Source organism: Periplaneta americana, chromosome 16 (genome assembly GCF_040183065.1).
Source record: "Periplaneta americana isolate PAMFEO1 chromosome 16, P.americana_PAMFEO1_priV1, whole genome shotgun sequence".
In the NCBI taxonomy this organism is placed as follows: domain Eukaryota; kingdom Metazoa; phylum Arthropoda; class Insecta; order Blattodea; family Blattidae; genus Periplaneta; species Periplaneta americana.
The window spans coordinates 40,113,733-40,139,412 of NC_091132.1; the positions used below are offsets into that span (position 1 = coordinate 40,113,733).

The 25,680-nt window shown below is 35.6% G+C and overlaps 1 protein-coding gene across 2 annotated transcripts in view; it reads right to left on the reverse strand.

Annotated features, from left to right (window-relative positions):
- Proc-R (Proctolin receptor) overlaps nucleotides 1–25,680 on the reverse strand; it is a 162,596-nt gene that overhangs the window by 66,691 nt on the left and 70,225 nt on the right. For both annotated transcript variants that reach the window (XM_069815265.1, XM_069815268.1), the window contains exon 2: nucleotides 1,751–1,870. The gene's annotated coding sequence lies outside the window, so the exon portion shown is untranslated. The remainder of the gene's footprint in view (nucleotides 1–1,750; nucleotides 1,871–25,680) is intronic.

The window sequence follows — 25,680 nt, forward strand, 5'->3', positions numbered from 1 at the left end:
TACCACAGTGATTAACTGGGAATCGTTATCAGGACTTTCTTGTTAACGTATTAAAACAAATTTCAAAGAGTGCGTGATTCCTTACGCCGAAGGGCAGAGGAATGCATTGCCGTGAATGGACGTCACATTGAGCACCTCCTATGAACAAGTGTTCAGATCTCAGAAAGTATGTGTTGTAGGACCCACGTTTATTAGACATATTCTTGTTTTGATGCATACTAGCACCTCCTAAAATATTGGATACTTTTTCTTAACATTCTGTATATACAGAATAGGTTTACAATATAGTCTACTAGTACAACACAAAGTTTTAGTATCAATTTCATGAAGCGCTGTTGAATGTCATGAATTCACCTACAGAATAGAGGGCGTAAAAATTAGGTACTTCTTTAATTTGGCCCTAAATAATCTTATGTATTGAGTTTCATTTTTTATAACAATAGGGAGGCTATTAACAATTTTTACTGCCATATAACGCACTTCTTTTTGATAGCACGATATATTTGCCGATGGAGTATGAAAGCCATTTTTCTGACGCGTATTTATGCTATGAACTGTTGAATTAGTTACAAAGTTTTCACGATTACATACGAGAAAGATTATTAATGAAAACATATACTGACAAGCCATGTGCATTATTTGTAGTTTTTAGAAAAAGTCCTACACGATTCCCTAGATTTGGCACCTGCTATTATTCTAATTACTCTTTTTTGTAGTAGGAATATACTGTTACTGTCTGTGGAATTTCCTCAGAATATTATTCCAAAACTCATTACCGAGTGGAAGTAAGTAAAGTATATTGTTTTTAAGGCATTAATATTTACTATCTTTTGCATAGATCTAAGAGCAAAACATGCTTAATTTAGTTTGGGGGTAATTTCTTTAATACGATTTTTCCAATTTAAAACATTACCGATTTTAAGCCAAGAAATTTGGTTGTTGTTGTTTCTAATTGGGACCTATTGTTAATTATGCTTGAAGAATGCACCGACACGTCATACCAGTGCGTCAGGCCAAAAAGTACATTATTAAACATCTGAAGTTTTCTCTGTGCTGTCTGTTGCTTTTAAAAATAAACTCACAGCCAATGTCAATACTTCACCTTCTGTTTGGTACAATTTGGCACGTATTGAGTATTACTGTTGTTATGCCTTTTTTAATGTCCTTTTATCCACATCAAAAATTTTAAGTTTAGTGTGCAGTAGTTTCGGTACGGTGACTATTGAATATTTGATAATCGATGTGATTAATTTGTTTCATTTCCCATAAATATTTTATTTCTTGTGATAGATCTTTGTGTCCACCATTATGGACTAACGGTTAGCATGTCTCACCGTAAAACTAGCGGGCCCGAGTTTAAATTCTGATTGGGACAAGTTACCTGGCTGAAGTTTTTTCCGGGGTTTTCCCTCAACTCATTAAGAGTAAATGCTGGGTTATATAAATGACGTCTTTTAAGGGTGCCTTCAATTATAAACAATACCATAGAGTTTGAATGGATAGAGCTAGAGACTCCTGGTTTTTACTAAAAAGTAACATTTCTACTGTATTTTCAGATCCAACCGTAACATGTGTATGTGAGCACAAAGTTTAAGGACTGCAGTTCATTATCTGTTTTGAATGGGTGTCCTTAAACTTTTTGCCGACACTATAATGTTTTATATGAAAATCTAATTTTGCCCAAGTTTCAGACAGTAGAAAGTGTCCTGACGTTTGAAAATATCTACATACCTAAGTACTTATTACATACCTGTACCATAGAAAGTGCGAATAATGTCGATGACTATGGTGATAGTCATTTTGAATTGATGTTGTCGATCTTCAGAGTTTCCTTTTCGCACATCCCCTGATGATAACCCATCTGCTTCCTCTGCAAACAATATACAGAAGTATTGATTGTGAGAAGAGGATCAAAGTTCAAAGTAATTTTTAATTTTATGTTTTTAAATTTTTTTACGTTTTTACATTTAATTGCTTTAGTACATATTTAAAAAATCTTCTTAATAAACTATTTTTATAGAAATAAACCCCCATTCGTTTGTGATAAACTGATAGGTTTAGCCTATATTTACGTACATCTGATTTGTAATAAAGTTCCAGTGACTTAAAAAATGGTCTCGTTTCATATTTATTAAAATCGAAAGTGATTTCTCTTGATATATTATTTAATATCAGAACTTATTTTGAATCATTTTAAGATAATTCAGTAGATTTTCGTACTTGTAAACAAGAATCTTAACCTAATATTCGTTAGGCTTATATGTGATTTTCATGGTCCAAGAGTTAAGTAAGATTCTTTACTTGACTGGGGATAGGGTAAGCAGATTCATATCGATAAAAACGAGGACACAAAGCTTAACAAAGGAGCACATTGTCCGAAAAAGGAGGACAGAGAATGTACTTAGATTTAGGCTTAGGCGTATATTATACTTTAAATTACGTCAATATCGATTTTATTACAAAATATTTACAGTTCAGATTTAGACATAAATCATTCTTAAAAGTATGTTAATATCTATTTTATTACAAAATAATTATGATAAAACTTAATAATAATAATAATAATAATAATAATAATAATAATAATAATAATAATAATGATTTTGCAGTTAGCTACATATGAAAGTCAAGGGAGCTATAATTATTAAAGAGGACAGAAATATCTATTTAGATTTAGACTTAGGCCTATATTAAATCATACTTAAAATTATGTCAATATCTATTTTATTACAGTATACTTATGATAAAACTTAATAATATAAAATGATTTTACAGTTACCTACATATATTTTTTTATGTTTAATATTGGTCGACCAGCAAACTTGCTATACAGACCACTGGTATGGAATATCACATGCAGAATATCATGCTGAGGTTGGCTCTAAATGCTCCTCTAATTAATCTTGTGAATTATGTGAATAAAAATATGATGATTTTCTGTGTTAAATTATGAAGAGTCGTCAGTATCACTAAGAAGGATGTCTTGAGGGAGTTTCCTTTTAAGTCGAGATGGCTGACAAGATCTTGCTCCAATGTTATATGTAACAGCTCCAGGAACACCAGGAAGTTTGTTGAAGAAAGATTTTGACATTGAATGGATGTATTGTTCTAGTGGAAGAATTCAGTTACCCACATATGAAAGCAACGACCATAACAAATAAAAGCAAAGAGAGTTATGATCGTTGGCAAAGAGTATATTCCGTCGATGCTACTGCCACCTACAGGCAAATTACTTGACAAAGGCGTAAAATCAGATAATTTCAACATATCAGGAATATAAGTTACGAAAAGGACAACATTTCTTGATTTTTTAAAATCCACCCGAACCCCGGAGAAAGGCCTGAAAAGGAGGACATGTCCGGACAAAAGAGGACGTCTGGTCACCCTAACTGGGGAGAATTGTCAAGCCACAATTTTAATTTATATGAGGAATAAGGAGGAAAAATAATCAAAGTCACAATTCTCATAAGGGGATATCATCTAACAGTGGCGTAGCGTCAATGTAAGCTAAAATGCTTAGCTTCCACAGTTAATAATAATTTCATAATAAACCTGCAGTTTATGGACATAATTATTTATTAATTTTAATAGAATTTATATTTACGCGTTAAATATTGTGATGCGGCAGCTCAGGATTATTTGTGATGCAGCAGTAAACAAGAAGCCTGCACACACCAGCTTCCAAGCAGACTGGTTTCTTCTGTGTAACCCACCCCGCAGAGTTTCCATCCCTTTCTAACTAAACTACCCTAGTCGCAAGGCTCGCAAGAAGCTAGCTTTAACATTTAAAATAAGTAGTTTCCGAGTTATCCCTTTTCGTCAGTTGTGTTCAGTTGAAGTGTTAGTGTGCATTGTGGCTGATATAATAAATAATGAGCGAAATAACAGTTCCTGACACTAATTTAATTGAAATTTTTAGGACAATTTTATTATCAAGACTTACTTACGAATAAAAGTGTGATTTAAAAAAAGAAATGACCGATTCCCTTGCTGTCAATGAAGGACACAACCAAAAGACAGACGCATACTTACGTAATGATACTAATATTGTGATTTCTCTAAGTATGACAGGGAGTGAGCTAATGTTATACGTATGCGTGTCTATTTGTTAGAGATATGTGTAAACCGTAAAATCATATTTTACTACGTATCATTAGAGGTCATGCCTTATTGGTGTTACTTACGAGGTTCCAACCAATCTTCCACTGCTGACTTGACATTGACTACTATTTATTTTAAGACTGTATTTTTGTAATACGTTTTCTCATATTGCATGAAAGATAACTTGAGTTAGCTTCCCCTGCTCAAAATTTCATGCTAGGCCACTGTCAGTATGTTGCTGCAAAATTTTTTGCTGTTCCTAACGAAAAAGTAGGGAAGGATTGCAGTATCCGTGGTGATAATTATTCTTCTTTACCAGTTTTGATAAGAAAAACACGTAAATTTTGCAGTAATATACCCAATTAGGTGTTGACATCACCCATATTATGACTGTTTTTCCCCTGTACGGTTCATATACAAAAAATGGGTGGAGTTAATTAAATAAATATTCAAGCGTTTAATTTCGGTGAGGAAACGTCTATTTAGTGTATATATTTCGTATGCTCAACTCGTCTTATGTTGTGAAAGCTCAAAGTAAACTTTGAAAAGACTGAATATGTCACTACGCAGACAGATCGCTGAATCTACTAGCATCAACAAACCGTTAACTCACTCCTGAAGCATTTAAATATTTAATGCATATCCTAAATGAAGACAGCATTGGCAGGGATCAGGTCAGAATGAGACTGCACCAAGCAAGACTCCTTTAATTCTTTATTGTGAGATAAATGCAAAACACAGAAATACAAAAGCGAATTGAAAGATTATTGACAGATTGTTGTGAGGATAAAAATAAAATTTAAAGTGCAAGAATTTCACAGATGGAAAGTTAGGAACGATGAGATCATGAGGACGATTTGTGTAGAGAGCATAAAATCGAAGCTTGCACTGGTTTGTATATTTTATGTGTATAAATAATACCAGAAAACGAAAGACACTATAATATATGTAATGTGAAAACAACTATGGAGAAAAGAATCCTACGGTGTGAAAAAAGCAATAGAATAGCGAGAACTGAAGATTGACGAGTCCTAAGGCTAATAAAAATGGAATTCCATTATCAATAGCATAAACAACATCATCACTAGCAACAGCAATCTTTATAACTTCCAAGAAGTAAAATATTCAACTATTTTTTGTTAGGCGTTTACACTCTTCAACGGTTGCTTCTAAAGCTCTTTCCCCTCAACAGAGGGAAGCACACTCAGCCAGTTGCGATACTTCTCTAACAGATAGTCGGCCTATCGCTGAAAGCGAGAAGATGACAACAATATGATATTAGTGATGTTATGAAGGATCGTAAGATTGACAAGGAAGCAGGTTGTAGTCCTTTTAATTCGTACTATCTCAAAATTCGTCTAGAGAGACTTGAAAATCGCGCAAAATCAAAGTCTGGATAGCCGATCCTTGAAACCGTACAGTGAAGTAATTGAGTCAGACAGCTGAGCGGATTTTTTAAATTTCAACAATGTGGAAGATTTGTTTTCCTACTGATAATGATTGTGATTGTGTATATGTATTCAGTCTCTCTTTTTTATTTTATTATTATTATTACTATTATTATTATTATTATTATTATTATTATTATTATTATTATTATTATTATTATTATTATTAAAGTTAATACTTGTATACCGGTATGTATTTTTCTGTATGTGATTTGATCCTGGTTGCGTGGAAGAGAAGGCCTGATGGTCTTAACTCTGCCAGGGAAAATAAACTTACTTACTTACAAATGGCTTTTAAGGAACCCGAAGGTTCATTGCCGCCCTCACATAAGCCCGCCAGCGGTCCCTATCCTGTGCAAGATTCATCCAGTCTCTATCATCATATCCCACCTCCCTCAAATCCATTTTAATATTATCCTCCCATCTACGTCTCGGCCTCCCTAAAGGTCTTTTTCCCTCCGGTCTCCCAACTAACACTCTATATGCATTTCTGGATTCGCCCATACGTGCCACATGCCCTGCCCATCTCAAACGTCTCGATTTTATGTTCCTAATTATGTCAGGTGAAGAATACAATGCGTGCAGTTCTGTGTTGTGTAACTTTCTCCATTCTCCTGTAACTTCATCCCGCTTAGCCCCAAATATTTTCCTTAGCACCTTATTCTCAAACACCCTGAACCTATGTTCCTCTCTCAGAGTGAGAGTCCAAGTTTCACAACCATACAGAACAACCGGTAATATAACTGTTTTATAAATTCTAACTTTCAGATTTTTGGACAGCAGACTGGATGATAAGAGCTTCTCAACCGAATAATAACACGCATTTCCCATATTTATTCTGCGTTTAATTTCCTCCCGAGTGTCATTTATATTTGTTACTGTTGCTCCAAGATATTTGAATTTTTCCACCTCTTCGAAGGATAAATCTCCAATATTTATATTTCCATTTCGTACAATATTCTGGTCACGAGACATAATCATATACCTCTGTCTTTTCGGGATTTACTTCCAAACCGATCGCTTTACTTGCTTCAAGTAAAATTCCCGTGTTTTCCCTAATCGTTTGTGTATTTTCTCCTAACATATTCACGTCATCCGCATAGACAAGAAGCTGATGTAACCCGTTCAATTCCAAACCCTGCCTGTTATGCCAGGGAAAATAAAACTAAAACTAAACTAAACTAAATGACGCCACACTCGTCCCTTCCTACCGCAAGTCCGCTTCCATGAATCGAAATGGTTATGGTAACGGTCGTCAGACTCGGAGAAATTTTGTGACCACTGTACCGTAACGACGAGTTTGTGGTAAGTTAAATGCAAAAAGTGGAGTTATTTCTTTGCTGGTTCAGAAGAAGGCCGAATAACATCAAGCGCCTGCACTGCAAACTGTTACACACAAACGGAAAGTTTATGAAGCTGACATACAGAATTTCCAAGAAACAAGAGGCGCGAAATTAGGGATGATATATGACTCGTAAAGAAGATACTAACACACCTCTAATGGCAGGAGATCTAAAGAGCTGTCACTGCAGACACCCTCAGTGAAAACTACTCACACGCATGATTTATAGCTCGCAAATGAGATGTAAGAGAACCATGACGACGTAGTTTTCAGAAAAGATCCTGAGGTTCACGAGTAGAATCATGTTTAAAGATTTCTTTACTGATGAGACTTGACTCATGAAAAGATTTTAATCAGGCAAAATATCTGTAAATTTGTAATTACACAGAGAAATGCTATAATTTTCAGTGAAGAACGATGTTAAGACGTTTGGATGTATTCCTTCTTCTTCTTCTTCTTCTTTTATTTAGGTTAGCAGCCTATTCTTTCCAGTTGAGGAATTACTCCAGCTCTTCCAGGGGTTTTCAGGGACTCTTTCGTTTGAAATACCATCTCCTGTCAGGCGCGAGACATGAACATGTCTCCCCTTCCACTATGGTATTGGTTGTATAGAGTGTCTGATTTAAGCCGTTCATTTTTATTTAAACAGTCCAAATATCAGCCCAGACATGTGGAAGGTATTAACACAGTCTAGTATATACAGTCACGAAGCTTGAGTTTATGAGGTTACTAGGAACAATAGACTGTGCAGGTACTATTTCGCATTGTTTGTTATGAGGCGATAGTAGCGAACCTAGTGGTTAGCAACTATCTATGGATGCATATTTACTACGTATTGAGCTTCGTGACTCTATATACTAGACTGTGGTATTAAGTTGTTTCGCAGGGGGAATGAGGGGTGTATATTAGCGTCCATGCGAATGTCTTCGTATGATAATTTTATGTAAAACATATGCAGTCAATTTGTTAATTGTTATTTATTATCTTTCGGCTTTCCAGTGTTTTCTATAGTCGCGTTTATAATTGGATAGTGTTTTATTAAGTCATTTGCTCTTCTTATAGTCCCGATATTATTTTTTAAATCTTAAGTATTCTCCAATTACTCTGATTAATTTGTTTTATTTCATTCGGAATAGGCCTAACTAACGGACATAATAAAACGTATCTTTAAAGAACAGACAGCGTAGAGTTTTAACACAATTAATTCATTAATTTAAAGAATTTTTTGGGGTATGTCACTCCGAACGTACTACCATGAGAACATCACAATCTGGTAGTCCAAGAAAAACGTTGGATTCATACTATATGGTCTACGACATACCAGATCGGCGAAAGTCCTCATGTATTTTGCTTGCTGAAACATGCTATATTCAATTCTTCCCTCGCTATTTTTCACCTTTGCTGTCACGAGTTTTAGGGATTTGGAACGTGAATGATTACCAAAGTCAGAATTAGAGTTTTTACAGGCACTTTCCGTTTTAAAGTAATGTTAACTAGAACATTCTACAATCATCTGGAATCGAAGTTCGAAATCAAAGAGTACGAAAAAAGAACCGGAGATCGAACCCTCAAAAACAGTAAAAATACTCATAGAACCCATTATTCTAGCTGAGAGCCATTAACTATCTTGACAGATCCGTATATTAAAAATGAATGCTTCTTTCCTCAAACGCATTGTATGAACCAATATAAGATTAATCAGTCCACCCGTCTATGCTTATTTATTACTTTAGCCGTTTCACAATTATTATTAAAACTAAAATACAAGCGCTGCGAATTAGAGAATTTCCACGACGAGATATTAATTGCACAAATTTGTATAGCTTAATGAAAGTATGCTTGTAAATTAAATTATTCTGCTTACTTCGTATTGTATATATTTGTATAGTTTTGGCCGATGAATTGTATATGCTTTGAATTGAATAGTAATCTGTATAGCTCTGTTGATAAATTGTTTGTGTTTGTAATTTGAAGTAGCTTTCATGATATGTATTATCAATTTCTGTATATCAACTGGTTAAATTGTTTATGCCTTAAATTTAATTAACTTACTCGTTTTGTATTATACATATAGCTCAACTTATGAATGATCGTTTGCGTTAGTAAATTTAATAATCTGATTGGCTATGCATTGTATACTTTTAGTAGAGCCATCGATGTAGCTCAGTCGGCAGACTCGCTGGGCTGCTGATCCGGAGCTGCGTTCGGGCTTGGGTTGGATCCCCCTTTTGTCTTGGTTCCTTCCGAGGTTTTCCATAGCCGTGGGACTGAAGCCGGATGGTCTATGGCCAGTCCTCGGCATCAACCCCTTTGATTTGATTACCCCCCTTTGATTTGATTACCTGGTTGGGTTTTTCCGAGGTTTTCCTCAACCGAAAGGCAAATGCCGGGTAATCTTTTGGCGAATCCTCGGAACTCACATCATCTCACTACATCTCGCCAAAATATTGTGAAAAATTGCACAAAATTGTAAAAATTGTAGAAAATTACTAAATTGTAAAACTGTAACAATTTGTAAAAATTGTAATTGTAATATTGTAAAATTTTGACTTGTTCCACATCTTAAAGCTTCATTGCTCATGTAAGATCTATGGAATAAAGTAAATGAATGAATGAGAAGTGTCCACCCCTAGTCATGTTGTGCGTGATGCCTAAAACAAATATTTATGAACGGCTTGAGTAAGACACCCTGTACATTGCATGCCACGCTGATTTCACAGCTCCTCATCCTATCTAACCTTGTTTTACCAACTATTTTACGTAGGGTTACCATTTCCACAGTTTCCATCAACTGCACTGTTCTTTTTTTTATATGCTCTAGTTTCAACTACGTATATCACGACCTGTAATAGTAATTTTAGCTGTTAATAATCGGCAAGCTTCGATCGTTGTCTAATTTGCTTGTGCTATATTTCACTTTAAATTATTAGTGTTCATCCGGAACTGAATAACCAAAATCGATGTTATGAAAGGCATGTCCTCTTCTTGGAAGGAAGAGAGCTGGGTATATTCAGAGGCCTCTAAGTGGTAAGACTATAATATATCGAGAGAGAGAGAGAGAGAGAGAGAGAGAGAGAGAGAGAGAAGCCAAGACGAATGAGTGCTCAGCAAGCGAAGAATCTATCTCTACATTTCTGTATCTACTCTGGTTTTTGCGTAGGAGTGTTGAAAATAAAACTCTTGCCCCGTTGTTAATTTTACGATAGAGCTTATGGGTCATTTGCTCCACTTGCAACTCTAATTACAAGAAGCCCAGGTCGTAAATACTTTCTGAACAGTGCAATACGTTTCTATGAATAGAATTATTACGGTTTTCCCTCAAAACGTTGAAGAATATAAAAACTTTAAATTGTGCGCTTTGCATTTTCTGAAAAGCATTGCAATGCAAAACCATTAAGCAGTATAAATTTATAACATTTCTCGAAATGATATTTCCAGAACGCTCTTTTGTCCTTACCGTTATTTATTTATAATATGACTGTTGAGGCACAGTTTGTCCCTCATATTCACAACGTTGTTAAAATCGTATTATAGCTATTTCATATTATTACATCGCAGGTAATATATACATTTGTGTGATTTAAAAAAAAAAAAAGAACTCTCAACATTGAAAATTATACAGGGACATCATTTTATTTTTACTAACATTTCTGATATTAACCTGGCTATACCTTTGGATCAACGGTTGCTACCCCCTTCCACGACTGGAGTTCGATGGCGTAATATACAAACAAATCACTTTACTAGGTATAGGAGGGAAGAAACGTAGTTCATCCATTTACGTATACTAGGAAATATCACGCTTTAGAATTTGATAATTTTCATTAGGTTTTTGTTTAATCAGAATACAGTACAGTATTAACAATAAGTGTTTTTACTCACAAACTGAGCTGTCCATACGGACGTATTCATTATGCAGTATATATTATACTGTCTATAACACATTAGCGTACACTATAGAGATTGAAGTTAAATTGAAAAATAATCATAATATCGATATTTAAACACATTTTTCAAAATGGTGGCGGTTCATTTCGTTACAGGCTTCAGTTCTAATGTTGGTAATTCCAATTAGCAGTTTCGTCCTTCGTACTAGTAACTCATGTTGAAATAATTCTGTACCTACTCTGTAAAACAATATCTTACGTACTGTAAATTCAATCTTCACTTCTGCTCGACCCGAAAAGATAAAAATACTCAGACATGCTATGTACTGTCCGTCCATTGGTTATGTCGCAGGATCGTAGAAAGGAGGGAAATCACGTGACAGTTAATTACTTAACGAGGCCCTTTTATGTAAGTTATTTTAAACAGTTGTATGGGTATAATATTACGTAGATGTCCAATTCCTAACAGAAATTAATATTCTCAGAAAAGAGCTAAGACAGCCCAGCCACTAGCCTTTACAGAGAGGCAAATAGAAGCAGGTGGAGAAAACCGGAATGCGACGTAGGCAAATGGACAACAGTACCTGTGCGAAAATGATGCAATATTGAAAGCTCTTTCGTCACTGGAAAATGCGAACATATTTTTGGAACGTACTGTTTACTATGACCATATGCGTTCTTGGATCTGTGTGGAGGACGGTTGAACTTCATTAGTAGAAGGGGTGGGAGTGAAGTACATTCAAAAACTCAGGTACAATAAAAATTGAAGTAAAAGTAAAATGATGTCCCTGTATAACTTAGAGATTATGTTGAGCAGTTCTTTAGATTGACGATAGTTCGAAACTGTCGCAAGATTTAATTTATGTAAAATTGTGACTTATGTGTGACAAATTATGTATTTATCAGTAACAAAATATTACAATAAACAGTTTCAAGCATTTTATATTTACAATAATGTAAAATAGTTTCAACTAGGAGATCGGATATTCACTTTATGAACAACAACGGGATTCTAGAAGATTTTGTTAGACTTTTGGCTGAGTATATTGTAGAAAGTCGAAAAGAATATAATTTTCGGACACATACACTGTTTGTTGACTACGTAAAGGCTTTTGATAGGGCACTTCTCGAAAAACTTGGAAAACTATGTTTGAAAAATGTTACGAAATTCAACTTAAAAAAGATTAAGATAATAACAATAATAACAACAATAATAATTCATTCATTCATAGTGTTCTGCCCAAGGGCAGGTCTTTCACTGCAAACTAGGCTTTCTTCAGTCTTTCCTTTTTTCTGCCTTCCTCTTAGTCTCCGCATTAAAATAATAATAATAATAATAATAATAATAATAATACATGTAAAATAATAATAATAAATAAAATAATAATAAATAAAATAATAATAAATAATAAAATAATAATAATAAATAATAAAATAATAAATAATAATAATAATAATAAAATAATAATAATAACAAGAAAAAGCGTCGATGGGATTGGTGATAGCGAGATGATATTTTGGCAAGATGAGGCCGAGGATTCGCCATAGATTACCTGACATTCCCTTGCAGTTGGGGAAAACCTCGGAAAAAACCCAACCATGTAATCAGCCCAACCGGAAATTGAAACCGCGCCCGAGCGCAACTCCTGATCGACTGGCATGCGCCTTAGCTGACTGAGCTACGCCGGTAGCTCTCTCAAATAATAATAATAATAATAATAATAATAATAATAATAATAATAATAATAATAATAATAATAATAATAGCCGCCACGGTGGTCTCGCGGTTAGAGCGCTGGACTTACAACCCTGTGACACGGTTTCGATCCCGATATACTCCCGATTTATAACTTGTGTTGGGCAAGTGCGTGGTCCAGGTAACACAGGGGTTTTCTTCGGGAAGCTCCGGTTCCCCTATGGCATCCCAACAAAACTCCATAATCATCTCATCGCGGGTGTAGTGTAGATGAGCCTCCTATGGTGCACCCTGGATAATGACTCGGTCGGTAAATTGGTCTACATGACTGACGTCATAGCCTATGGGTGAATGATGTAAGTCAAGTACCCGCCATTACTATAATAATAATAATAATAATAATAATAATAATAATAATAATAATAATAATAATAATAATAATACATTTCCTCGTAATTAGAAAATATGAACAAAATAGGCTACATCAAAGTGCTTAGCAGAATTCAATTGAACTGAATTTCGGAAGACTGACCACGACCTAGTACTGCATTCCTAACCACACCAACTGACTACACTAAGGTTCGCTGTGTACCCAGGTTTCGAGCAAGCAACCTCACTCATCCCTAGTCCAGCCCCCTCCGTGTGTCGCCAGCCGGCGTTTGGAGAATGACGACGAAATGGAGATCGGACGGAATTATGTCAATGTCTAATATGCAGAAATGGGAAAACACCGAGAAAAAATCCAACTATGACCTCGTCCGTCACAAATGTCACTAGATATAGATTTTTCAGGCCAAACAGGAACTGAAATCCGAACTGCCTGTGTGACAAGTTGAAGCTCTGACCACCGCAGGGGAATAGTGCTTAGGAGAAATCACTGTTTACAGGTTGTTTCAGAAATAAGTACCGATTCTTTTAAGGATGATGGGTTGTGCCTAGGTGATTATGTTTTGCATAGGAACATGGTGTCCGCGATGACTCATTTTATGGCTATCCAATGTCAAAATGTTGTCTATCCGCCTGGAAGTTAGGTAGCCGGCATTGAAAAGAGCACCTTTCATTTGTTTACCCTGCTACCCACCTATCAACTACGTAGTGCTATGCAGTGTATCTGTTCACTGCTTTCCAGTTAATGTTGTGTTTCTCATTTCGACCGGTAGTGGGCCGGTTCACTGGCCAGCACGGTTACCTGATCTCACGCCTCTTGATTTTTATTTAAGAAGATTTAGTAAAATATACAGGGTGGAAGTGAAATAACTTTACAGATCGAAAGAGACAATAGGGTACATGTAAATGAATATAAAACCTATATTACGTTTTATGATTAAATGCACGGTTAATTAAAAAAATAAGTTTGAAGTTTCAGCAGTCCGGCAACATCGTCGCTAATACACTCTACTCGTATACAGATGTAAGGTCAACGGACTTGGTGAATCTCCGTACGTAAGCTGCCAAGATGTTGCCACGCGTTCGCTTCGTGCAATGGTTTGAATTTAGGGGTTTTTAAAATGTTATATCAGAACCCAGTAGACACTGAGGAAGATCTAGTGGCACTAATTGCCGCTGCTGCAGGCGAATTTCACGATAACGCACATGATGTCCAACGGTCCTTGGTCCGATAAATGGAATTGTGTCGTCAGGGCAACGGCGGATACTTTGAACGTCTTCTGTGAGTTACGTTCAAGTAACTGTAAACTGAATAACACTGATCTTCACCTCTCGTGTCTTCTCTTCTTAACCAAAGTAGACATCTTGTGCTTCGAACCCTATACCATTGTGGGATGTTGAAAAGTAGCCTACGTATTTCATTCCTTTCCTCTTTCATTCCAAAATACCTCCGGCTGCCTATGCCCCAGGATACGCTATGCCAACTTCGGCATCATGTACGCATATTAAAAGCGACTGATCAGGACACTAGGTCAGCGGTGACCAAAGCGGGTGTCGTGATTACATCGTGTAATCACAGACATTCAACGGAGTACGAAGAGTTTCCTGTACATTGCTGTGTGTTTCATTTACGTACTGAAGGCAAGCAGTGGCGGTATCATGTCGCTTTACAAACTGTGTCTACAAGCAGTAAGAGGTATATGGAAACATTAATTGCCTTTCTGAATAATGTATTATTATTATTATTATTATTATTATTATTATTACTCATCACTAAGTATGTGTTTCTATAATTCTTCTGTAAGTGCACGAATATTGATATTTTTAGATCTTCTCCCTAGAAGGATAAAATTATTAGGTTTCATCTCAATTTTAATATTCTTAATTTTTAGACTAGGGTTACTATTAGTTATTCATTTAATAATAGTATTGTACAGGGACATCATTTTCTTTTTACTAACATTTTTAATATTAACCTGGCTATACCTTTGGATCAACGCCGTTCGCTACCCCCTTCCACGACTGGAGTTCGATGATCCTGACGTAATATACAAACAAATCACTTTACTAGGTATAGGAGGGAAGAAAAGTAGTTCATCCATTTATGTAAACTAGAAAATATCGCGCTTTTGAGTTTGATAATTTTCATTAGGTTTTTGTTTAATCAAAATACAGTATAGTATTAACAATGAGTGTTTTTACTCATGAACTGAGCTGTCCATGTGGACGTATTCATTATGCAGTGTATATTATACTGTCTACAGCACATTAGCGTACAATACATATAGAGAATAAAGTTAAATTGAAAAATAATCATAATATGGATATTTAAACACATTTTTGAAAATGGTGGCCGTTCATTTCGACACAGGCTTCAGTTCTAATGTGCATATTATTGCACTATAGACTATTGTACCTAATCCCAATTACCAGTTTCGTTCTTCGTACTAGTAACTCATGTTGAAATAATTCTGTACCTATTCTATAAAAGAATACCTTACGTACTGTAAATTCAATCTTCACTTCTGCCCGATCCGAAAAGATAAAATTACTCAGACATACTATCTACTGTCCGTCCAAGTGGTTATGTCGTAGAGTCGTAGAAAGGAAGGAAATCACGTGACAGTTAATTACTTAACGAGACTCTTTTATTTAAGTTGTTTTAAACAGTTGTATAATATTACAATTCCTAACAGAAATTAATGTTCTCACAAAAGACCTAAGACGACAACCCAGCCACTAGCTGGCGAATAAAAGCAGGTGGGGGAAACCGGGATACGATGTAGGAAAATGGACGACAGTACCTGTGCGAAAATGATTCAATAATGAAAGCGCTTTCATCACTGGAAAACGCGAACATATTTTTGGAACGTAGTGTTTACTATGACCGTAAGGCTACTGTGACTGTATATGCGGTCTTGGATCTGTGTGCAGGACGGTTGAACTTCATTAGTAGAAGGGGTGGGAGTGAAGTACATTAAAAAACTCAGGTACAATAAAAATTGAAGTAAAAATAAAATGATGTCCCTGTATAAAAACTGATCCATTACTATGTGTCAACGAACTGTTAAACGCCAGGAATTGACATGTCTTAAATCATAGCCAGGAAGAGAAAGATAGATAAATAAATGTTGGGAAGTCAGCTACCTAATGGGGTTTGATTATATTCAAAAAGATTAAAAAAAGAAGCACGAAATATCTTATAGCCTATTATTCACTGGCTCTTGATGACAGCAGTGACATTACTAATCCGCGTGATTGATCAAGATGTTAGTACAGGAACCACCACTGGTTGTAGTTTTCATGCCAAATACCTTTCCTCCGTCTCCTTACTTCATAGGCTGTCTGTCGCATGTAATCACTGCAGTTCGAGTTTTGGTCACCGCTGCACTAGGTTCATATTCTTAAAATGAATAACCAGACCAAATTTATAATCCCTAAAAATTCGCTACTTATTTCTGAAACACTCTGTATATACGGGTTCGATTCCGTGCTGGAAATTACGTCGTACTTTTTCTGTATCGGGAGGATGAGAACGTCCACACCTGTGGAGTAACGGTCAGCGCGTCTGGCTGCGAAACCAGGTGGCCCGGGTTCAAATCCCGGTCGGGGCAAGTTACCTGGTTGAGGTTTTTTTTCGGGGTTTTCCCTGAACCCAATACGAGCAAATGCTGGGTAACTTTCGGTGCTGGACCCCGGACTCATTTCACCGGCATTATCACCTTCATATCATTCAGACGCTAAATAACCTAGATGTTGATACAGCGTCGTAAAATAACCCAATAAAAAAAAAGGATGAGAACATGCTTTCCTATTAATCTCGATATCTTTTTTGTATTCATTACTTTCTCTTTACACTTCATATAATAGAAAATAAATAATTATACGAATTGAAAATAAAACAAAATACTACTTTAAACGTCAATGTTTTCGGAAAAGTGTACAGTTAAATAGAGCGATCAATTCATGGTTATCTTTATGAAATAAAAACTCTTATATTTTTCAAGCTGTGTACATTTTATTGAAAGTTTTTGAGAAGTAATTCGTGACGTCTGATAGCTAAATGAATTCTTCCACTGCATAAGAGTATTAAATACTGTAGATCTTGAAGAAAGATAGTATTAAAATGGCAACGATCCCAGTTTTCACTAGCTATGTTTACAAAGGAAGAGGAGACTGGTCTTTGCTTGGCACGAGGACCAATACCATTAAATATGTCCGAGGTTGGCCGAGTTAAAGAGACAAGGTTCGTTAGGTTACGTGTGTCTGAATGTTGCATAAATCAGTAGGTATACCTTAGGACAATCGTTAAAGACTCTCAATTTGAAGAAATTATACATGGCGGAAACAATTACAATTTTTTTCCATTACATTAAATAAAGTGATAAATGAGGTGAATTCCACAGTAGGCCTCTAAAAATATTACCATTACAGAATTGACCATTTACATAAATATACCTCCACTCTGAAACTATTTCAAACAAAACAAATCAGGACTTAGAAATATCTATAGCCTATCGGTTGATTTTAAGAATAGTAGGCTAAACACAGGCACTGAGAAAATAGAATAAATAGACGCGGCCTAAAGGATATTAAGTTTGTTTCTTTTTTTAATTTTAGTCTCGTTGTTTACAATTTTTAGATAATCAAAAACCAAAGCCCTGTTATAAATTTAAAAAACTGTTCAGCAGAAATAATAGAGTTCTCCTCATTATAAAATCATGTATACTAATGTCACAAGAGGTCAGATATTTGCCAGTAAATCTACGAGCGAAGCGAGTGGCATTTATTAGGACTATTTCGTGAATAAAATAAAAATGTAAATAATATATCCCTAAAATTCGCTCACAAAATGTTAATGATTGTATATTTATGAATACTTAACCTATTCAGACATTGTTAAGTTGAAATAGATGAATAAGTGCAATAAAAAAATTGAATGTTATTCAGTAATGCCAATTGAGAAAAGCGAAATACAGGTTCGAAAATGTTAATTACATGTACTGTGCTTTCCTCTTGTTATTATAACAGAAATACGTTTTCATTATCTGCTGAAATCATAATTTAATGTAAACATTTTATAGTATAATTACAAATAACCTGATTAATACATTAATTAAATGAACAATTGTTATGAAGTAGTGTCATTTTCTTTAGATACAATGGACATGGAATTAAAAGATGAAGACGTAGAAGTGTAAGTAGGATTTCGCACTTTATTTAGTACAATGGATTCATGCTCATCGATTTACGTGGAAACAGATGGCGACACTGACTAAACAAAGAACGACCATGCGATAGATTGATAGTGATAAATCGAGCTGTAGAAATTATTGCGATTTATAACTGTGATTGGTTGGAATTCAAAATTTCATTAAATTTCATTGGCCGAAAATATATTGACGTCATATAAACGAAATAGTCTTCATAAATTGATTTCATATTCTGAGGTTATGTGTTCATTAAAAATAGACATTGCACCTAAAGTATGATCTTATAGCTTCCCCCTTCTCTCTCTATTGCTCTCATATCGGTTTTTTTAACTCAAATGACTATACTTCATTCCATAGCGTCTTACAGGAGAAGTAAACATTGCCGGCAGAGTAGAGAAGTATAATTGCTATTCAACCAATGGCAGAGGTCTCATTCCACGCTTGTCTTGAAGTTAAGCAGGGGTAGAACGCTTCAGACCGCCCAACTTCAAGTCAATCATGGAATGAGACCTCTGCCATTGGTTGAATAGCAATTATACTTCTCTACTCTGCCGGCAATGCTTATATCTCCTTTCAGACATTATGGAACGAAGTAGAGGTATGATAAGAAAACCATGATGTATGATACAGGACATACAGAAACAATGCTACTAGAAAAATCTGAGACTTTTTTACAAGGCGATGATATAATAATGAGGAAGCAACTTTAAGAATTATTGTAGAATTATCCCTTTGTAATTCTGCCAAACATATTTTGTATGCCAGTTATTCAACTTGGATTCGTGAAGTTGTGAACCTGGAAATCCATGCTCTAAAACCCAATTTGTTATTGTAAATATACAAATATTAAGTAAAAATCTAAATATTAACAAGTATAACGACAAACAAATTGCTATTGGAATGGGTTCACTGCTCTTTGATTGAGCGGGATTTAAATGCTTAGAACAGACACACGAATTGGAAACGGGCCAGTTTGGAACAAGAATGTAACTAAGTGGAGCGCACAGTAAATCCGTGATTAATGCGTGAAGATTACAAAGTGTAAGCTTAGCTATTTTCGATTATATATTTTTATCCCGCGAGTTTCGTTGCATTTGTTGCACTATTAAAACATACTATGCAATTATTTATCAACAGTAATCTCACTAGAAGTTTTGATTTGTCTAGAGAAAATCAAAACTCGAGTGGGATTTAATTGGCTACTACACGATTAAAAGAAAGTATATAAAGATTAGAAGAAATAAATCACTATAATACAATAAAATATTAATTGACTTATTGAAATTCTATTTCACTAATGTTAGCTTCACCAAAACGTTTGAACGGAGCCGCCATTTTCAGTCGACTGTCTATGCTGTAAACAAATGACGATCGCAAAGCATGTTTTATAGTACCGTAAAGAATTTGTAGTTTGAAGTGTTGGCGAATAAAGAAACAAATGCTAGAGTAGTGATAAAATAAACAAATGCTAGGGAAGCGAAAAAATTAAACAAATGCTATGGAAGCAATAAAATTGTGCGATAAGCAGCCATGATTGGTTGAAAGAAGTCCTTTCGTACCGTTTTATTGGTCAAAAGTAGTATGACATAATAAAAGTATAATAGTCAGAGTAAAAAGTTACTAAATAGTTTGGAACAAAAAATGTAATATCACTAGAGTGACAAGTATTTTTTCATCCTATGTTTTACATCTTTTATAAGAATTCAATCCTTTTATCATACTATTAATGTATTAGACCTACAGCTTATAGTTCATCTACTTGAATGCAATTAATTAATAAGTATTCAAATATAAAGATGAACATATATTTTGATTACGCACCTTTAACACTAATTATTTGGTAAGTTTGATGGATAAATAACTTTTAAACTTTTCTGTGTTATTTATTATTTATATCACAAATGGGGCATCTCGCCAGAATCTACGGCTGACCACTATGATCCAGAATACAAAAGTACAATTTTATTTGGGATAGGATAAAAACAAGGATAAACTTTAAAATAAAGTACAATTTGATTTGCGGAGAAACTTGAGATAAAAGTAGGCTACAACGAAAAATAATTGAAATGGAGTAAATAATAGTCTATTATATAGTGTTCTACAAGGGATTGTATAAAATGGACAGTGAATCTCTCAATACCATTAGATAAATTTTGTTGATGTCCTCGTTAGAAAATTTAAGAGAAAGGAGGAAGTTTCAGTTAACTTAAATTAAGTTCCTCTAGCGTCAAAATGAAGTCCTTTCACTTCTCATGTATTAAAATTAATTTTGTATCTCTCACTAAAGTGGGGAACACATGGATTGTAAATAGACTTCTTTTCATTATTAACATTATTAGCTTGTTGATCATCCTTCTCAAACCGGGCAGTGAGGTCAAGAATGAGACTTCTTTGATTCCAGCGATCTATGGCTCTAACGTCTGCTCTTCTAGTTGACTCATCTTTAGCCAAGCACTGTACTTCTTTGTAAACCTTCTACAGTATTTTGCTTTCGGAAGAGTGGTTGCAATAAAGCTTCTCACTTTATAGTGTTGACTGTTTCTCAGTAATTCATTTTAGACAATAACCCAAAACATATACGAGGGTTTCTACTTCGGTGCATCCCGAACGGCAACAATATTGATCTTGGAAGGAACAACCTGGTACAGATCGTACTGCTGGGATCTTTGTGGACACCATTATGACATTGGTCCACTCTGAGGATGATATTCCTCTTCCATTACTAATCCAAGAGTTGTTTTTTGGATCTTCACTGTAAGTCAACACACTTTTACCTTTTTGTGAAAGACGACACCAACTATCAAACGATCTCCGCCGTTACTTAAAATCTTGTTTATTTTTAAAATATCCTGTATAATTAGTTATTGCACCAATATATTCTTATTCCAATGTTTTCATTGCCAGATTGTTATGTTATCTTGTGCATGTTTATGCAATATAACAATTTATACATTTTACAGTCACAGTAAAATGTTCTTTAGCGTATGGTATAAATAAACATTTCCACCGTAAAATACCATTTTATTATTTATCGTTTCTGAAGAAAAAATCTGGCAATAGTTCGATCATGTATTTAAAAACTAACGTTCAAAGTCGACGGTTTTAAACATTTGTAAGGCTATATTACGTTGTAAGGGTAGAAAAACGTATGTAAATAAAAATATAGATTTGTGTGGCATGGTGGAACAGTACCTTACGAATGTGCGACAACGAAGATTGCTAACACGTAAAATCAATACTAATAAGTACCATTTTCTTCAGCTATAGTGCGGTCCCCTGCAAAGCATCTGCTATCCTCCCGACAGAGTAGCTATATACACGTCTGAATCGAACATTTTACCACAGACACTTAAGAACCCATCCGGTTTATCAGTTTATTTTAAGTAACACAGAATAACACGAAGAAGGTTACCCAGTCACCAGCGTAGCTCAGACGTTTGTCTACTGAGTCGAGGTTACGTTTGGACGTGGATTCGAACCCCGTTTGCACTGAACATTTGATTAGGATTTTCCCCGAGGGTTTTCAACTAACCCTAAGGCGAATATCAGGTAATCTCTTAGGGATCCTCTCGACTCATTTCTCCAAATACCATCAATTCCAACTACGCTGAATAACCTCGAAGTTGATACAGCGAAGTTTACTAAACGATTAAAAATAATCGACAGGTACATATCTCTACGTAGAACTGCGTGTGGGTGCGATTACAAAAGAAAATATCAAGAGAACAATAGGAATACAAGTAAAAAACAAGGGAAATACAAGGAGAACTTACTTACTTACAAATGGCTTTTAAGGAACCCGAAGGCTCATCGCCGCCCTCACATAAGCCCGCCAGCGGTCCCTATCCTGTGTAAGATTAATCCAGTCTCTATCATCATACCTCACCTCCCTCAAATCCATTTTAAATACAAGGAGAACTGAAGGGAAATATAAGAACACAAGGGAAATACAAGGAGAACACAAAGAAAATACAAGGAGAACACAAGGGAAATAAAAGGAAAACACAAGTGAAATACAAGGAGAACACAAGGGAAATACAAGGAGAACACAAAGGAAATACAAGAAGAACACAAGGGAAATACAAGGAGAACACAAGGGAAATACAAGAAGAACACCAGGGCAATACAAGGAGAACACAAGGAAAATACAAGAAGAACATAAGGGAAATACAAGGAGAACACAAAGGAAATACAAGGAGAACACCAGGGCAATACAAGGAGAACACAAGGAAAATACAAAGAGAACACAAGGGAAATACAAGGAGAAAACAAGGGAAATACAAGGAGAACACCAGGGCAATACAAGGAGAACACAAGGAAAATACAAGAAGAACATAAGGGAAATACAAGGAGAACACAAGGAAAATACAAGGAGAACACCAGGGCAATACAAGGAGAACACAAGGAAAATACAAAGAGAACACAAGGGAAATACAAGGAGAAAACAAGGGAAATACAAGGAGAACACCAGGGCAATACAAGGAGAATACAAGGAAAATACAAGAAGAACATAAGGGAAATACAAGGAGAACACAAGGAAAATACAAGGAGAACACAAGTGAAATACAAGGAGAACACAAGACAAATACAAGGAGAAGATAAGGAAAATATAAGGAGAAAACAAGGGAAATACAAGGAGAACACAAGGGAAATACAAGGAGAACACCAGGGCAATACAAGGAGAACCCAAGGAAAATACAAGAAGAACATAAGGGAAATACAAGGAGAACACAAGGGAAATACAAGAAGAACACCAGGGCAATACAAGGAGAACACAAGGAAAATACAAGAAGAACATAAGGGAAATACAAGGAGAACACAAGGAAAATACAAAGAGAACACAAGGGAAATACAAGGAGAACACAAGGAAAATACAAGAAGAACAAAAGGGAAATACAAGGAGAACACAAGGGAAATACAAGAAGAACACCAGGGCAATACAAGGAGAACACAAGGAAAATACAAGGAGAACACCAGGGAAATACAAGAAGAACACCAGGGCAATACAAGGAGAACATAAGGGAAATACAAGTAGAACACCAGGGAAATACAAAGAGGACACAAGGAAAATACAAGAAGAACATAAGGAAAATACAAGAAGAACAAAAGGGAAATACAAGGAGAACACAAGGGAAATACAAGAAGAACACCATGGCAATACAAGGAGAATACAAGGAAAATACAAGGAGAACACCAGGGAAATACAAAGAGAACACAAGGAAAATACAAGAAGAACATAAGGGAAATACAAGGAGAACACAAGGGAAATACAAGGAGAACACCAGGGCAATACAAGGAGAACACAAGGAAAATACAAGAACATAAGGGAAATACAAGGAGAACACAAGGAAAATACAAGGAGAACACGAGGGTAATACAAGGAGAACACAAGGAAAATACAAGAACAACATAAGGGAAATACAAGGAGAACACCAGGAAAATACAAGTAGAACATAAGGGAAATACAAGGAGAACACAGGGAAAATACAAGGAGAACACAATGGAAATACAAAGGGAACACCAGGGCAATACAAGGAGAACACAAGGAAAATACAAGAAGAACATAAGGCAATACAAGGAGAACACAAGGAAAATACAAGAAGAATATAAGGGAAATACAAGGAGAACACAGGGAAAATACAAGGAGAACACAAGGGAAATACAAAGAGAACACAAGGGAAATACAAAGAGAACACAAGGGAAATACTAGGAGAACACAAGGGAAATACAAGGAGAACACAAGGAAAATAAAAGAAGAACATAAGGAAAATACAAGGAGAACACAAGGGAAATACAAAGAGAACACAAGGGAAATACAAAGAGAACACAAGGGAAATACAAGGAGAACACAAGGAAAATACAAGGAGAACACAAGGAAAATACAAGAAGAACACAAGGGAAATACAAGGAGAACACAAGGGAAATACAAGGAGAACACAAGGAAAATACAAGAAGAACATAAGGAAAATACAAGGAGGACACAAGGAAAATACAAGGAAAACACAAGGAAAATACAAGGCGAACACAGGGAAAATACAAGGAGAACACAAGGAAAATACAAGGAGAACACAAGGAAAATACAAGAAGAACACAAGGAAAATACAAGGAGAACACAAGGAAAATACAAGGAGAACATAAGGAAAATACAAGGAGAACACAAGGGAAATACAAGGAGAAAGAGGGAAATACAAGGAGAACACCAGGGCAATACAAGGAGAACACAAGGAGAATACAAGACGAGAACAAGGGGAATACAAGGAGAAAAATGGAAAAGGCCTATAAGGAGAAGAAGAGGAAGGCAAAGAGAAGACAAGAAGAACAAGTAGAACAGAAGGAAAATAAGGGGAGAGCAATGAGAACTAGGTAAGGGGGTTACATTTTAATGTAACGTTCAACTCCATAGTTACCGCTGCATACCTATTGAGGAGAAAGACGTAGTTCTACTGAAAAAATTAGTTGACGATTCTATAAGTTGAGAGCCATTGTTTTTTTTTAATATAGTATATTGACTATTTTTAACTGATAATTTTATTATTGTATTCCATATACGTCATGCTCGGTTAAATTCACTTTTAGATACCGATAGAGAACAAAATAAGGCAAATCTCGTAACGCAGATGAATAAGCAGACATGGTATGCCCGAAACCAGTTTTCCAACGTAATATAATACCGATTTATACGAAAACCGCGTAATGTAATTTTTGCACCGTCACAGTATTTTGTTTAAAAAGAGAATGTAATAATTTAACATTACACTCGCATATAAAGATGTGACAAATAGACGTTAAAATCAATTGGATTGTGAGAAAACAATCTCTACTTGTAGAGAGGATTATCACAATATATTTTACATTTACAGCCGAAAGACAAAGACGTGTTCGTTCCAGTACTGAAGCTCATCAGGGTTTGCACTGACCAGTGGGACACTGAGTAGTAAGAGGATAGGAAGAGGCTTCACTGGGAGAAGCTGGAGATAGGACTGAGGTGTTTGCGAGGAATGTTGGCTTTACGTCATGAGTGACGAAGTTGGCGCAAACCACCGATCAGGCTGCCCACCATCTCCTGGCGTCCGACCAATCAAATGAAGGCAAGGCATAACAACAGTAAGGCACCCAAAATAACAATACTGCGAGGGGCGCAGGGCGTTTTACTATGGAGAATCTAAAAGATATTAACGCTTAACGACAGCCATTTCTACGGATACCGGATGGGGGTGGAATAAAACGGGCCATAACATTTAGAGCAATTAAAGTGCTTGATACCCGATGCCTGGAACTATACGAGGCATACAATAAATGCGTGGCTGAACTGTGTTTCTTTTCTTAGTTAGCTGAAGAACGGAGTGAGATGGATACTCAAGGTTTGTGGAAACAAAAGACCCGGCTCTTGCCATATGGTGCATCTCAACGAACATTAAAGAGAGTTCGATTCCTTGGCCAATATTCCCCTGGCCAGCTGCACTGTGGGCGTGTATCTGCACCGAGAGTTGTCTACTTCCATTATCAGCTGCTAAACTGAAAGGTATTGGTATAGATTTAGCCTTGGAACTTCGTTATAAACAAAAATGAAAGCGGTTACCATAAAAAAGAATATGTTTTTATAAAT